This window comes from Argiope bruennichi, chromosome 8 (genome assembly GCF_947563725.1).
Source record: "Argiope bruennichi chromosome 8, qqArgBrue1.1, whole genome shotgun sequence".
NCBI classification, from domain to species: domain Eukaryota; kingdom Metazoa; phylum Arthropoda; class Arachnida; order Araneae; family Araneidae; genus Argiope; species Argiope bruennichi.
Window position 1 is genome coordinate 108,069,835 of NC_079158.1, and position 15,147 is coordinate 108,084,981.

At 32.3% G+C, this 15,147-nt stretch overlaps 1 protein-coding gene across 1 annotated transcript in view; it reads right to left on the minus strand.

The window, feature by feature from the left end:
- The window catches only part of LOC129980906 (discoidin domain-containing receptor 2-like), a 355,932-nt gene that overhangs the window by 33,951 nt on the left and 306,834 nt on the right, over positions 1-15,147 (minus strand). The window lies entirely within an intron of this gene.

Genomic DNA, 15,147 nt, shown 5'->3' on the forward strand with positions numbered 1-15,147 from the left:
GTTTGATTACTAATGGAAGAATTTCTTAAGATTTTAATAAGAGGTAATCCTTATCATATAATTTCAAAAAACAAACAAACAATAATACAAATCCTTACCGAAAAAAGAATCATAATTTTTTTTTTTGTCTCATTAACACAGTTTTTGGTATTTAAATAAATTGCAATCACAATTAGTTCTGATAATCTTGGCTCTACTGTATTTCAAAGATTAATTTTATTATATTTTTATTCCTATTTATCTAACATATTAGGCCTGGTGGTAAGGTCTCGGCTTCTGAATCGGAGGGTTTCAGCTTCGAAACCCGATTCTACCGAAGAACCGTCGTGTAAGAGGGTCTGGTGCCCGTTAAACGTCCTGGACAAACATCCTCCCGCTAGTGTGGCGTGGAGTGGAGAGGGTTGTGCCAGCTCAGGTGTTATCCTCGTCAACTGACCGCGGTTCAAAATTAAGAGATAGGTCCCCAAATAGCTTTAGTGTTGCTTTAAAACGGGACGTTAATATAACTAAAACCAAAAAAGAAAATCATCTAATGGATTAAATTTCTATTTTTTAGGGAAGAGGATAGCTCATTTTTCAGAATTATTATAGCTGGTGACTAAATTATCTATGGAAATTATAGCCAAATTTGTCTTTTGTTGTACCGACAAATTCCAAATTTAAAATAAAAATTATTTAAGATGTTATCTTTTCGCATACAATTAGACTTTAAGTCGCATAAATTTTTCTCGCATAATTATTAAAATGGATTTTGGAATCGGTTTTTATTTTCTCATATACTAAGTATATTCGTAATCGTCAAAAAATTCGAACCCTAGACTTTGACGAGTTTAGTTTAGTTTAGTTATATTAACGTCCCGTTGTAAAGTAACACTAGGGCTATTTTGGGACGGACCTCGTCATTTTGAACCGCGGTCAGATGACGAGGGCGACACCTGAGCTGGAACCCCCCTCTCCACGCCACGCCACACCAACGGGAGGACCTTTGGCAATGATGGATTTAACGTGCAACAGACCCCTTACACGACGGTTCTTCGGTGGAATCGGGTCTCGAATCTGAAACCCTACGGCTCACAAGCCGATACCTTGCCACCAGGCAACCGCGGCCCTAGACTTTGACGAATCTTCACATTTCAGACCTACCTGATTCCGATTTTTTTTTTCTCGCATTATGCCTCCTTGTATGTGAACGCAATACATCAAAAACATTTTAAGCTAGACAGATGAAATTTGATACATGGACATAATACGACCAACTTTGTAGATTTTTAACAAATTTTGAATGAAATTCATTCACAGGAAGTCTGTCTAGCTGTTCGAGTACACGCGAACTCGATAATTATAAAAAGTGAAGAGTTAAGTAAATAAAGTTTGAAACACAGGTTTAGTATCTAAAATATCATTACTTATCAAATTTTGAACCGAATCCATCAAACGATTGATTGTCTATCGATCTATATTTCCGCATGCATGTAAACACAGTCACAACACAACTCATAAACGTATTTACTTAAATCGATGAAATTAGGTATGGTGTCTTGCGATTGAAACTGTGGTTTAGTGTCAATCGGCTGGTAGAAAGATGTCCAAAATAAATATTCTCATGATAGATTCAGTAAAAATGCTAGATTTGCGCCATTTTTCGTAACTATCGTTCACTAATGGCCTTCTATATATTCGCTGCCTTACCCTAAGCTGCCAGTTTTATGCGGATGAAGGGGAATGGTAACTTTATTGGAGAATATGTGTGAAAGTTTCTAATGGAACATTCCCAGTGGTTTTTCTTTAAATATAACTTTCAGCTACAAAGGATCATCTCTTAATAACAGCAGTTTATGCGCCTTAGTATCAAGACAATCCGCTTTGGTGCTTATTTTGACATCCTTTCTTAAAAATTTCGACGATTATGTCAAATGAAAAGCACAGTTTGATTTTCTGGTATCGGGTCGGTTAGCAAAGACTTCGGTTGGTTCTGATAATCGAAGTTCTATAGTACATCGATTTTGAAAAGCATCTCGTAATTTAGAACCATGATCTTATGAAATGGACAATATATGAGTTGGCGCATTTCTCTTCAAACTCTTACGCCAAAGAAGATAGAATATATTTGATTCTCGATGTCAAATTTAACCCTCACTAACTCTCATAAACGTCACATCTTTGAAGGAATCAACTCTATTGGTAGAACAGAAAGAACTTTATAGAATAAGTAACCTCTCAGTTGTAGTAATCAATACATTTAGTTTTATATTCCATTTCTCTTAATAACTAACCAAAAATACAAGACCAAATTTTCTTCTCATTAAATCATTTGACAGTCGAAAATGGTCCGAATCACAATTACAGATTTAAGCAAAAATTCATTCAGTACAATTAGGATTAACCCTTAACTGGGGACGTGTGGTCTGTGAGACCGCTAGAGATGGATTTTCTGTCACCCCTATTCTATTTTTAGCTCAGTTGAATGGATTGACCCGGTAGCTTCCTGTTTTATGACCTTGAATACACGTGCACTTTTTCAACCGATTTCATCGGATGCTTTTTAAAATAATTCAGTTATTTCTTCGAGCGCGTTCTCTAAGACCGCATCTCATTGTTAGTGTCCCAGTGATAAACAAGGCTTAGCAGATGGCGCTAAAACATGGGCCCCGAAATATCATCCAGTTTACTGATCTTATTATGAAGCAGTGCTCCAAACACTTTTAAATGAAGCAGAAAGTGAGTTTTAGTGATAAGGATAATTGTACAGAACAGTTTTTTGATGAAAGTGCGCATTCAACTGATTTTGATATGTATGTTCAAACATAATTAATTTTTCTAGTGATGATGTATTTTGAAAAATTTATAAAATATATTCATATACCAAGAGATATATATACAGAACTTATAGGTTGATTTTTATACTAGTTTTTAACCTATATGTTTAAAATGTCCTAGAAAACTATGCTATGAAAGTCCCACAAGCCGATAAAAAAAGGGTAAATGTTACCTATTATCATTTTTTTTCATATAATTGTTGAATTTTGCATTATATTTTCTTCTATATACCTTAATATACTGTAAAAATAAATATGATTTAAAAAGTAATATGTTTTTTCAAGGATATTATTTATTGTAACATGTAATTTGAGAAGAAAATGTATGTTCTAACGCATTTACTTTTTTGAATGATAATATATTTTGAAAAATTTCTAAAACATATCTATATATCAAGAAAAATATCTGCAAAATATTTTGGCATTTTTTCATACTAATACATTCATTAGAAAATTTAATTTCAGTGAAAATGAAATGCGGTCTCGTAGACCGTACCTCCCCAGTTAAGTTCTAAAATTTCACCTCCACAGTTAAGGGTTAACAGTTTATCATATGCACATATATTTACTAAAAATTATATCGCTTTAACTTTTTCTGATTACACAGAAGATAGTCGAATATATTTGGCCGATTTTTATGGTATTTACGCAATTATTCTACATCCTTTTTTTCTACTTTAAATGTTTGATTTGATAACTTAAGTCTAAAAATTATTCCTTAACAAAATGCCTTTTATAGTATCTGAACCTGTTGATTTATAGCATTTTGTATAAAAAAAAATCATAAATCAAAGATTGCATACTACTATAGAATTTAGCAGCATCTAATAACTAATTAAATAACTTTTGGAAAGTGGAAAAACTTCTATTCACCGCTTCTTTGAAAACTGCATTTTGCGTTTAAATAAAACTTTTACGTAGCAAACGATAATTTATGGTTCCAAAATTGCTATTGTTGCGAAAATAAATCTTTTTAAGCAGACGATTTTTTTACAGCGGTGGAACAAAATAGTCTAAATATATGTAAACATCCATTATCATCTTTTTATATAGGGACTAAATACACAATCACTTTACAGAAATTTTTTGACAAACGATTGTTGCACGAACAAGAATTGATTTATTAACTTAAAAACTCAAATGTTTATTTTTCAAATAACCTGACATTATAAATCGAGTTGGATTACTCTTTACTCAATGCAGAAGCAACTCGTTAAACACATCTCGAAACTGTTTACGAAAATTAACGCGATTACCTCGCCTTAGATAAGCGCCTAGAGGAAATAATTTAATCAACCGATGCATAATTGGAGCCCCTATCGAATGCAAATCAGAACACTTCCACCTGCTTCCAACCCCACCGGAGACGAATTTCGAACACCTCCCACAACAAACACAAGACAAACTCATCCCAAACTGCTCACAGGGGGAGAAATAGAACAAAAATAAAAGATGCAACCTTTTTATTCTTGAAAGCCCTTCGCTATGGGCCTCTTCCGAAATTGATTACAGGGCGTAGGAAAAACTCCAGTTAGGCTTAACATAAAGACCACTCAATTCCGTATGCAAATGAAGCGATGGGGGCCGCATTGATTCTTCGCCCTAATTGGATGTAAATGGTCCGGCCGTTTTCTTTTAAGGCAGATGGTTGGATTACACTTGAAACGGCGGTAAAAACTCGTGCTTCAAGATTGGATGGGTTTGTTGGATGCAAGGTCACGACCGACATGGCGCAATCCTGGCAAGCAAGAGTATTCCTTTCTGATACTTGTTCAATAATGAGTAAATTTATTTATAGAGCGAGTAAGTCACTTTGTCTGTGTAGAGCCATAATGCACTGGCACAGGGTACCTTGTACTATTGATAATTTTTTTACATAAAGGAACATAAAAGTTTTAAAAGTACACTTTTACTAAAATGCCCGAAATAATTTTTAAAACAAGAAATATTTTTGTAGGACAAATTAAAAATTATAAAAACGCGAGATTCTGACTTAAATACTCTATGCAAATAAAATTTTTTAATCACATTTTTATTTATTGTTAAGGAAATCGTATGGTGAGTATATAAATATGTGTCAAATAATGGAAAGCTCCTTAATGCAGGATGGTGCTTTATTCTGCAAGAAATATGAAGCATCGGTTGCAGAAGCAGAACCGAAACTCTCAATATAAGCAGACAGGCAAAAGCAATAGAGCTCAGAGAAAAGCTAGAGAGCTCGCTCCACCATCAACACTCTTCGAGAAGGGGATCTTAATATTGATAAACAAAAGATATTTTCTGAGAATTCCTATTGTATTTCACTTATTTTTGTGCAGGCATTTTATATCACTCAATAAATATAAAATTTTGCATAATTCTCTTTCTAACCATTCATTGTGAACTTTTTCGTTCGGATAGCGCCAAAATGTTTCTTATTGATGACTTTAATTTCTAATTTTTTTTTCAAGGGATACATTTTCCCACCCCTAATATAGTATATATGCGAAATTTCATATTATTTCGTTCACGTATTTTAACTTCAGATATCACCAAACAGGGAAAATTAATATATAATCAACCGTTAATTTTCATTCTCAACACATTTTCAATCCATAATCGGTTAATCTTTTCTCAGCAAGCGCCAACATTTTGAAGCAATCATCGAAACGGAATCTACATTCAACCACAACTTACACCAACCATTCATTCTGACAGACAAAACAATTGCAGGCAAATAAATTCCAATCCATTTTTTGCACCGCGAGACGTATCCTCACCTCGGGTGCCAACGATAACCTCTTTGATGAGTCGCAGGTGGTTAACGGGTTGTTCTGCTGACAGTCATCATGGAAACCTGCCCGGGTGTAACGGAAGAACTCATTTGCAAGCCTAATTTCGCCCAGAATTACTGTGATGGATTCCGAGGTTCTGCGTTGACGCTTTCCCAGTTGGGGACAGAAGATGATGAATGTATTCGATTATGTCGAATGCTCGGAACAGGGGGGTGGGCGAGCGTGTGGTCGCATGTTCTAACGGGATAGCAGCCGGCCAGTGATACAGTATCTGGAGTGCGCAGAGAAGTATGGATAATTGGATCATTAATAAACCATGCTTCGTTCTGGAAGATGGGAAAAAACCAGTAGGGAATAGGGTGGTAGGAGGATGGAAGGCTTTTATGAAATATTGTGTTTCCAGTGGAAGGATTGTAGAGAAGAAGTAAGGAGCTGGCCATTAACTAATGCAGGTAGAGGACATTTGGCGGAAGATTTGGATCAATACAGAGTTCCAGAAATACGTTTCATGAAAAATACTTTCCTTTTTTTAGAAAAAAATAAAAAAATAAAAATGGCAATTTAAGTAAAACTTTCTAAATTTCCCACATTACTTTCTCTTGTAAAGACTTTTATATTAATTCTTTTTTTTAATCGAGAAAAATAAAATCATTAAAAAATTATTTAATGTAATGCCAGGCAAAAATTATAATTTTAAAATGGATTTATTAAAGGATACAATTTTTAATTGAAATTCTATTACAGAAATTAAATATTCCGGAAAGTTTCGGTTCAACAAGTCTCGTAAATTATTTTATTCATATTTTTTGCATTTTTAACGGATTATTATATTTGTATGTTCGTATTTTGACGTTAAAATACAGAAAAAAAATTATGCAACTAATTGATTGGTTTCTTGAATAATCTAAATTAGTTATGTGTTGGACCGTTTTTCTCCAAAAGAGAACTCTTGAACACGAAGGTTCCTTTAATGTAATTTCTTTATGTTAATATTCAGTTTAGAAGTAACACGAGAGTTATTTCGTAAATCCAGTCGTAATTTTCAACAGCGGCCTGGTTTTAAAGAAGACATCTAAATAGACATCTCCTTCTCCAAATTTCCTGACCTTGAAATTTCCTTCAGTAAAATCCTTCAGGAAGTTTGACTTATGATGTCAGATTTAACAATTACCATGTCCACGCACCATGCATTTATGCCATGGAGCTTTAGTGGATCTGAATTTCAAATCTGTAGTCCTCCGGTACCTATTGGGTCGCGCTGGCCTGGTGGTTCGTGAGCTGTAGGGTTTCAGGTTCGAGACCCGATTCCACCGAAGAACCGTCGTGTAAGGGGGTCTATTGGTTAAATTTGTCAGGGTCAAACGTCCTCCCGCTGGTTTGGTGAGGGGGGTGCCAGCTCAGGTGTTGTCTTCGTCATCTGACCGTGATTCAAAATTACGAGGTCCGTCCCAAAATAGCCCTAATGTTGCTTTACAACGGGACGTTTATATAACTAAACTAAAAAACAAACAAACTAAACCGGCACCTATTCCAGGACTATATCGCTAGGCTACCGACACCCACCATTAACAGGAGGGCACATGCATAAGTAACAATTAAATTTATAAAATTAACTTTAATTACAAACTTTAACTAGTTTTCGCTTAAGCTGAGCTCTAATAATAATTGTAGGCATATTTACAAAATCGACTTTAACTACAAAGCTTTAACAAATTAACTTTGTAGCAGTTGCATTACTCTTAACCAATAAACTTCCAGACAATTCAAATTCTATCTCCTTGCCGGGACGTCGTCGGAGCCAGAGGGAGAGGATGTAGCAGTTGCATTACTCTTATCTTCTCTTTTGGATACTAGATGGCGATAACTGATTAGGCCATCCCATAGTGCATTGCGATTGTAATTAGAATGAAATGTGATGCTGAACTGTGAAGCCACTCTCGTGAATGTCTTGTCTTTGTGTTTGTGCTTGTTTAGTGTGTGAATGTGATTATTAAAAGAAATGTTCCTAAAAACATTCGTCCTGTTGCTCCCTGCATGGATCATAATGCTCTACATACCACCACAACTTTAATTAAAACTTTTAAATAACATTTATTTAATTTGAAATATACGTACTGTCCTAAAGATAACAAAAATAAGTTATTTTAATTTATATAGAAAATTATATTGAATAAAAAATATATTTTAAGCAATAATATACATTTTAAAAGCCAGCAAATGAAATTTAATTACCGTTTCGAATAGCAATTGCACGTTGAGCATTAGATTCAAAATTCAAAACTGCGCGAGACATTTTGTATTTATCACGTGAGCATGAATTAACCTATTTATTGATGCCAAACATTTTTATAATTACTCAGCACAAATTGTTTACATGATTTATTGTTCTTAGATATAAGTGAATTCTTACCAAATTAAAAATTAACATTACAAGAGGCCTATCTTTTATACTGACATTGAATATTGTAATATCCAAAAAGAGATTCAATTTTACTACAAGCTTTTTCATTCCGGTTCCAATGAATTCTTTTCAAAACTATTACTTTCCTCTTATTCAAGACGAAAACAGAAAAGGACTCTGATCCTAAGCCTCCAAACGACTTCTATTAGTATTTGAAATCGTTCAAGCGTACGGAAAGGAATCGGGGTCATCCACGTGAACAAGCTCCCCCCCCTTCGGTTCCCATTCTTTCCCTCCCCCCTTCCTTTTTGGACCCCAGGGGGCCAATTATGAGTTTTCTTACGAAAACGTGGAATCATTTCTTATTCGGGAACAATGGGTTAGGCACAAATTACCGCAGAGCCGTTGAGTTCATCAATAATTGGAAAATAATAATTAGTCATTCCAGGAGCGAACAATTCATCTCTTTTAATTGCTGCATCGAGGAAGGTTGATGGAGAAGATACTCGCCGGAATCTGAGTTGGAAGAATTGCTGTTCATTATAGGTTTCAGAGGGAGAGATCTTTTGGGAAATGGTAAATTGACGGTGTATCAAGATATCATTCCTGTTTATTTTTTTAAATATATGGCACTGGTAGAGTGGAAGTTTTGTTCCAGAAGTTCTCGAGTTAATTGAGTTGAGATATGGCTGCCATATATGATGTTTTTAAAAATTTCTCTAGAAAATCGAAGTGAAGTCAGTTTAGGGGATCAAGATACATTTCAAAAGATTTTTATTTACCAGATATTTCAAATAAAATGATTTATTTACCGATATAATAAACGCTACAGGCATCAAGAATGAATAATTAAAGAAGGAATAAGAAATACGTAGCACTGTTATTAAATGGCCAACTATTTCTCATTAATCAAGAGTTTGTTTCTGGTAGTTTCTTTTTTAATATATTGTAAAAAAGATAATGAAGGAATCATTTACAACCTTGGAATTATCAAGAATTATTTCTTAATAGTTTTTTTTATTTAAGAAAAAGGAACAAAAAATGAATCCATTATTAACTATTATTGACTGTTAGTAATTATAAGAGTTTTCTGATCTTTTTATAAATGTACGAAAAAGAAAATATTAAACTAATTCATAATAAATTAATCTTTAACCATTTATCATTAATTAAGAGTTTTCTCCCTCGACGTTTCAATATTTATATGTTAAGAAAGAAGAAATCGATTTACCAACAAGTTAATTACCCTCAGTAATTATCAATAATTGAATTGAAAAGTGGTTGCCAAATGATGTTTCTAAAATTTCTACGCACATCGTTGTGAAATCAGTTAAGAAAATACTAAATACTAGGGGACTCAGTCCCCTGCTCGCTTATGCTCGCCAACTCCCAGGAAATGCTAATGCAGTTCCTCTCGGATCGCTTCGCTCGCTCGCCATCTACTAAACCACTTTAGTCTAACAACAGATATATTTAGATTCAGTTTAGTCCAAAATATGATAAAACAAAGAAAGAAATAAAAAATGTAAAGAAAAAAGTAACTCGCAAAAATCATCTGCATCAAAGCTCTTTGTAAACACAAATAATCTTTCATTTAAATAACTATATACACCCACTAAAGAAACAAATTTTTTTAAAAACTGTGCTTTTCTCACAATTTTTTAAACTTGGGAACTATACCATAAAAACAGAATTAAAAAAAAATGTGCTTTTTTCACAACTGTTCAAATTTGAAAGCTATTCGACAGACACAGATTAAGAATTTGATATTTAGAAAAAAATAATAAATTGTCTGAAGGCAGCTATATTCAAATTCCGTCCATTTCAAGATAAGATAAAACAATGAAAGAAAAAAAAATGTAAGGCAAAAAGTACGATTTAAAATTGAACCTTCGAAAAGTTCTTCGCAAACACAAATAACTTAGGATAGCTTAACCTCATTTAGGAACTATATACATCCACAACAAAAAAAAATTTTAAAAAAAATTGTGCTTTTCCCAAGAGCAAATATCCTTTATTTCTCCCCATGCATTTTTCAGTGGCTTCACTGGTATCAAACACATAACTGATCATAACCTGGATTGTTATGACCACTGTTTAAAGAAGAAACTGTATGGTATATCTGACCATGAATCCTATAGCAATATGGCTCTGTTCCAAAAGGTGGTTTAATTTGAGCTTCCATGGAAGCAGAAGCTAAAACAGAATTATATTCTCTTATATGCTTCCTATAGTTTCTTCCTTCGATTGAATCACTGATCATCAAGTATATTAACATTTCTAGTGGATTCAACAGGTGTTCCAAAACAATTTTTTTTTATCATGACAATAATTCCGTGTATTTGCCTCTAAAATTTACTTTTTTTCGCAGTAACATGCCTGGCAAAAAGAACAGAGTCCTGACATAGTCCCACGACTATGCTCCTGTAGTTCGGAAACTTCGCTCCGTTCACATAACGTTTAACCCAATTTCGTTCATTACGCCTGGATCTTCTTATGAACGATTCTTGAGCATTTTCATTCGACATGTCTTCTCTTTTTCGACTATTTCGTTTTAAAATCGATACGGCACGACGTCGAAGTGACAAATTCGGCCTGATTTTGCGTCCACGTAAATGTTTTATATATATAGATTTGAACTCACTCGTCAATATTTAAATTTGCATTGTAGGAAATAAAGAAAGTTCTATTTTTTGTTAAATGAAATAATATTATTGAATATACCATAACTGGATGAATGATGTTGAATGTAAAGAAAAACCATCAGGCTACGACATACTTCAGAACAGAGAATTCGTTCCATCTTTCCTAGCAATTTGTGTACTCAAATTTCAGTTCATTCTAAATCACTGATTTAGTATGATTAAGTTCAAAACTAATTAATTATAATTTAATTTAATAATACTATTAACATTTTCTAAGAAATATATGGAATTCCTAATCAATAAAATCAATAATTCAAGTTAAATATATCTAAAAAATCTTTAATAGATATAGGATTTTTAAGAGTTCGATTAGCTAAAAACAAAGCATTTTCTTAAGAACCTCGATATGATTCTTATTTTTTAAAACTTTTTATAAAATTAAAAAAGATACATCGAAATTGCAGCACATCTTTTTAAATTATTCTTTAATTTGATAAAATGTAAAATCTTCCCATCTCGGGAGAACAGTTCTTCGACGAATATCACGCTAGAATGACTGCATTCTTCAAAGAATTTCCACTCTTTCCACAGGCAATATGTACTTCATCTTTATCGATGCATACAGATTAAAAAGAATCTCCATCGTTTCCTTCAAAAATTCTTCGAACGCGAATGACTTAGAAGGAAGATAAAAATAATAACAAGCAGGATAAAAAAAAAAGACATTGATAAAGAACCCCATAAAAACTCATCTCTTATCTAAAATAAAGAACTTTGAGAGACAGAGAGAAAAAAAAAGAATTTTTGATCAATTCAAGCTTTTCCACATTTCTAATAACTGTAACCGTCACTGAAATCCACCTCGGGGCAAGAATCCGCATCCATGGAATAATTCATCCGCGGCGTTTCAGCATACAGTCTGTCACAATATTCATCCGAGCAAATACGTAGTTCCTCCTTTCATCATCGGTGCTCTCGTAATTCCGCTTGGTTGGTCTGGCAATGCTTTGGCGGGAAATCTTTTGTCCTGGAGTACACCAGGGTTCCCCCTTTGTCTCAGCGAGGTGCGCACTGCGCCAACCCCGAGGGTAGGCGTAATCATCCAAGCTGCTCATCTTTTCCCATCATATCGGCAGGGTTCCCCATTGTGATCATTACTTGGAAAGATCACGTGATATATTTATACATACATCCATGGAGTTTCCATTATTTTCAGAAATCTCTTCAGTATATACGTAATATGTGGCTTATACGGCGAGTAAAACGGTACTCGTATGTTTGAGTTTTATGCCAACAAAGTCAGATTTCACCAAACTGCACTGACATTTGTGCTACTTATCTAGAGTAATATTTGCTGTAAATTTAGTAAATTTCATAAAAACGTGGAAAATGTTTATGGTATAATTTCAAAGTAAAATAATAATTAACTTAGAAGAAAATTTTTTGGTGATAAAATAAAAGCAAATTGTTTTTTTAAGGCTTTATTATTGAACTGAAAAAGAGAAAATAAATCGTTCTCTCATCTACAAAATATTTTCGGAATTCAGATTAGAAATTAAAATCTCTTAATGACACTATGATGTCATGAAACTCGACTCCATTTAAAAGTCCATTTATCCAGTAAATAAAACAGGTATAGGTCTAGCAAAATAATATAATTTTAATGTCTATAACAATTGATTGCTTACAAAAACTCACGAACATAGAGTTATGTATAAAAGATTCACATTAAAATAATAACCAATATTCTCAACAAACCAGTTGGTTAATAAATGTGCATCTCTTCAGTAGGTATATGGTGAAAAGCTTCACAAGTTCAATAAATGATAGTGATGCTTCAATATACACGAAAACATGAATACAAAGTAGCAAAAAACACAAACGAAACTTATACAAAATAAAAAACGCTTGCAGAAATCAATAACGCAAATTAGTAAATACTTATTAAACAATTTCAATAAAAAAGTTTTTAGGGTGAACTCGCTGGAGATAGATACTCCAAATACTCCAAGAGAGACTTTGCTCAATTACACATTTGTCTCCATTACTACTTACTACTGAGTTCGTTCAACGCTGTCTCTCGAATTTTTGTATTTTCTTTGTTTTTTGTAAAGAAGTTTCTAGAAGAATATTGTATCTTCGTTCCTAATCGAAATACTAAAAAATTTCCAGCAGTTCCTGAAAATTTAGTTTTTATCGCCAAAATCACCAATTTGTCGCCAATTTTGTCTTTAGCGTCGAAGATCGTTGACTTGAGGCATACATTGCTGCGTATATAAATTTGAATAATCAGGAGACTGACTGCACACAGAAAGAACATTGCAAACTCATTATATATTTAAGTAATAATTTTTTTTTTGTATTTTTATGAATGTATATACCATGCACTCAATTGATGCAACCACATTTTTGAGCTTCAAGCTCTTCGACCGTTAACTCTTTGCATTCTGGTGCTTCATCTTGAGCACTATTAAAGATGGCGTATCATTTTGATTATTTTTTAAAGTTTTGATTGTTAAAAATACCTACAGAATGGTAAGCAGATTACTTTTTCGAAGAAAATCAACCTAATTATTTATTTTTATTTTTCGGAATAATAAACAAGTAATTAGAGCAGTTGAATAATTATTCACCGAATTTCGGAGTGGAAAGGATTAAAATTCTACATTCTTTTCACATCAAACTTAAAATGTTTTGCACGAACCAAACAAAGTTTAAATTTATGAGGTTCGCAAAGAAGCAATACAATATAAAATACAATACAATTATAAAATACAACACAATATAAAATACAATACAATTATAAAATACAACACAATATAAAATACAATTATAATACAATTATAAAAGCTTGATATGTAAAACTTGTTTTTCAGCCAGCAAACAATTTAGGAGGAAAAGCAATTTTCAAGGGTCTATGATGCTATTTAAGGATAAGAATTTCGATTGCAATCGTTATTTTCTTAAAAGCCAGTAATATATTTTACTTCATGTATGCATATGTCTACTTATAATAATAAAAGAGAATATGTGTTTGTATGTTGGTTCTTTATAAACCAGGCCTCTAGATCTATATTGCTGAAATTTGGCACAAATATATTTTGAAAGGTAGAAATATATCGATGGTATATTTTTTAGCAAACACATTAGTTGTCACAAATATACTTTGGAGAGCAGAAATGTGTAGATGAAGTGATTTTTTAAATTAGAACTCAATGAAATTCTAATTAGAATTTTAATTAATTAAATATTAAGGGAGATTTTGAAATTTTCTTTTGACAATTTTCAAAAATAAAATTCTTTCATGCCATTTAAAATTTAAAAAATTGTATGTTATTGGTACCAATTTAAATGCCACGAAAATTTTCTTAAGTTTCGATAATTTTGAGAGAAAAATACTTTTATGCAATATTTGTAATAACAAATATAATTATTTCCCTTAAATGTGAAACTTATCCTTTATTTCTTAAGTATTTAACCATGCGATTTTCTTCCACTTGACAATAACTGTTAACCTATAAAAATTAATTAAGGAAGATTCTTTTATTGTTTGCGCAAATGAGGCTGTGACGCAAGAGAACTATCAAAGATATTTATTGTACAGTTAAAAGAAAAGTCATCGTAGAGTTACATTTTCAATGACACTTTTACATAAAGAGACATCATCCATTTTGGAAGTCCATGTAAACTATAAATTGAATATGTGGGAGGCTATTTAAATAACATTTTTTAAATGTCTCTCACTTTTCGAATGTCAAAAATACTTTATAGTGAATAATCCATATCAAGTGACGTTTAAAAGATTTAATTGAAGTTAAATGCAAAAAATAGTCATACTACTCTGCCTGTTCAAAATATGTATGGTATTATATAAAATGAGACACACGCACAAAATCGATTAGATTTAATATCACTTACTTTTTACTTTTCTGTATGCAAAATATACAAAGAGAAACTGATCATAAAAAGAATCTAACTCGAATTTATACGATTCGGGCTCTTTGAGTGCGAAACATATATTTTTGGATTCATGTCTGTTTGTAAACATTTTATATACCACATAAAATAACACCAGCCAAAAGAAAATTTATGAATAAAGTTGCTTTACGATTCAATAATATCTATAATAAAGAATTAAATACTAAAAAAAGAATAAAATAAAAAGGATTTCAAATTTTATAAAAGTGTGTCTTTAAAACTTAAAACTTTATTACATTTATTTATTAATAAGAGAATATTCAAAACACTTGACTAAAGGAAACCTCGTCCTACATGACTGAAACCTCGACTAAAAGGAAAACATACTTGTAAATAAAGCAAAAATGTCTTAGCCATAATCATCGGTGGATTATTTATTATATTAATAAAACAGTTATTAAATCTACTCCTAATTTAATCGCATCGCTCTTTTTTGAAATATTTTGAAATTTAAAGCAAAGAATTATCACTCCAGCTTGAAAATGATTATTTTAAATTTTACATTCTTTATCATAAGCTCATTCAAAATGTTA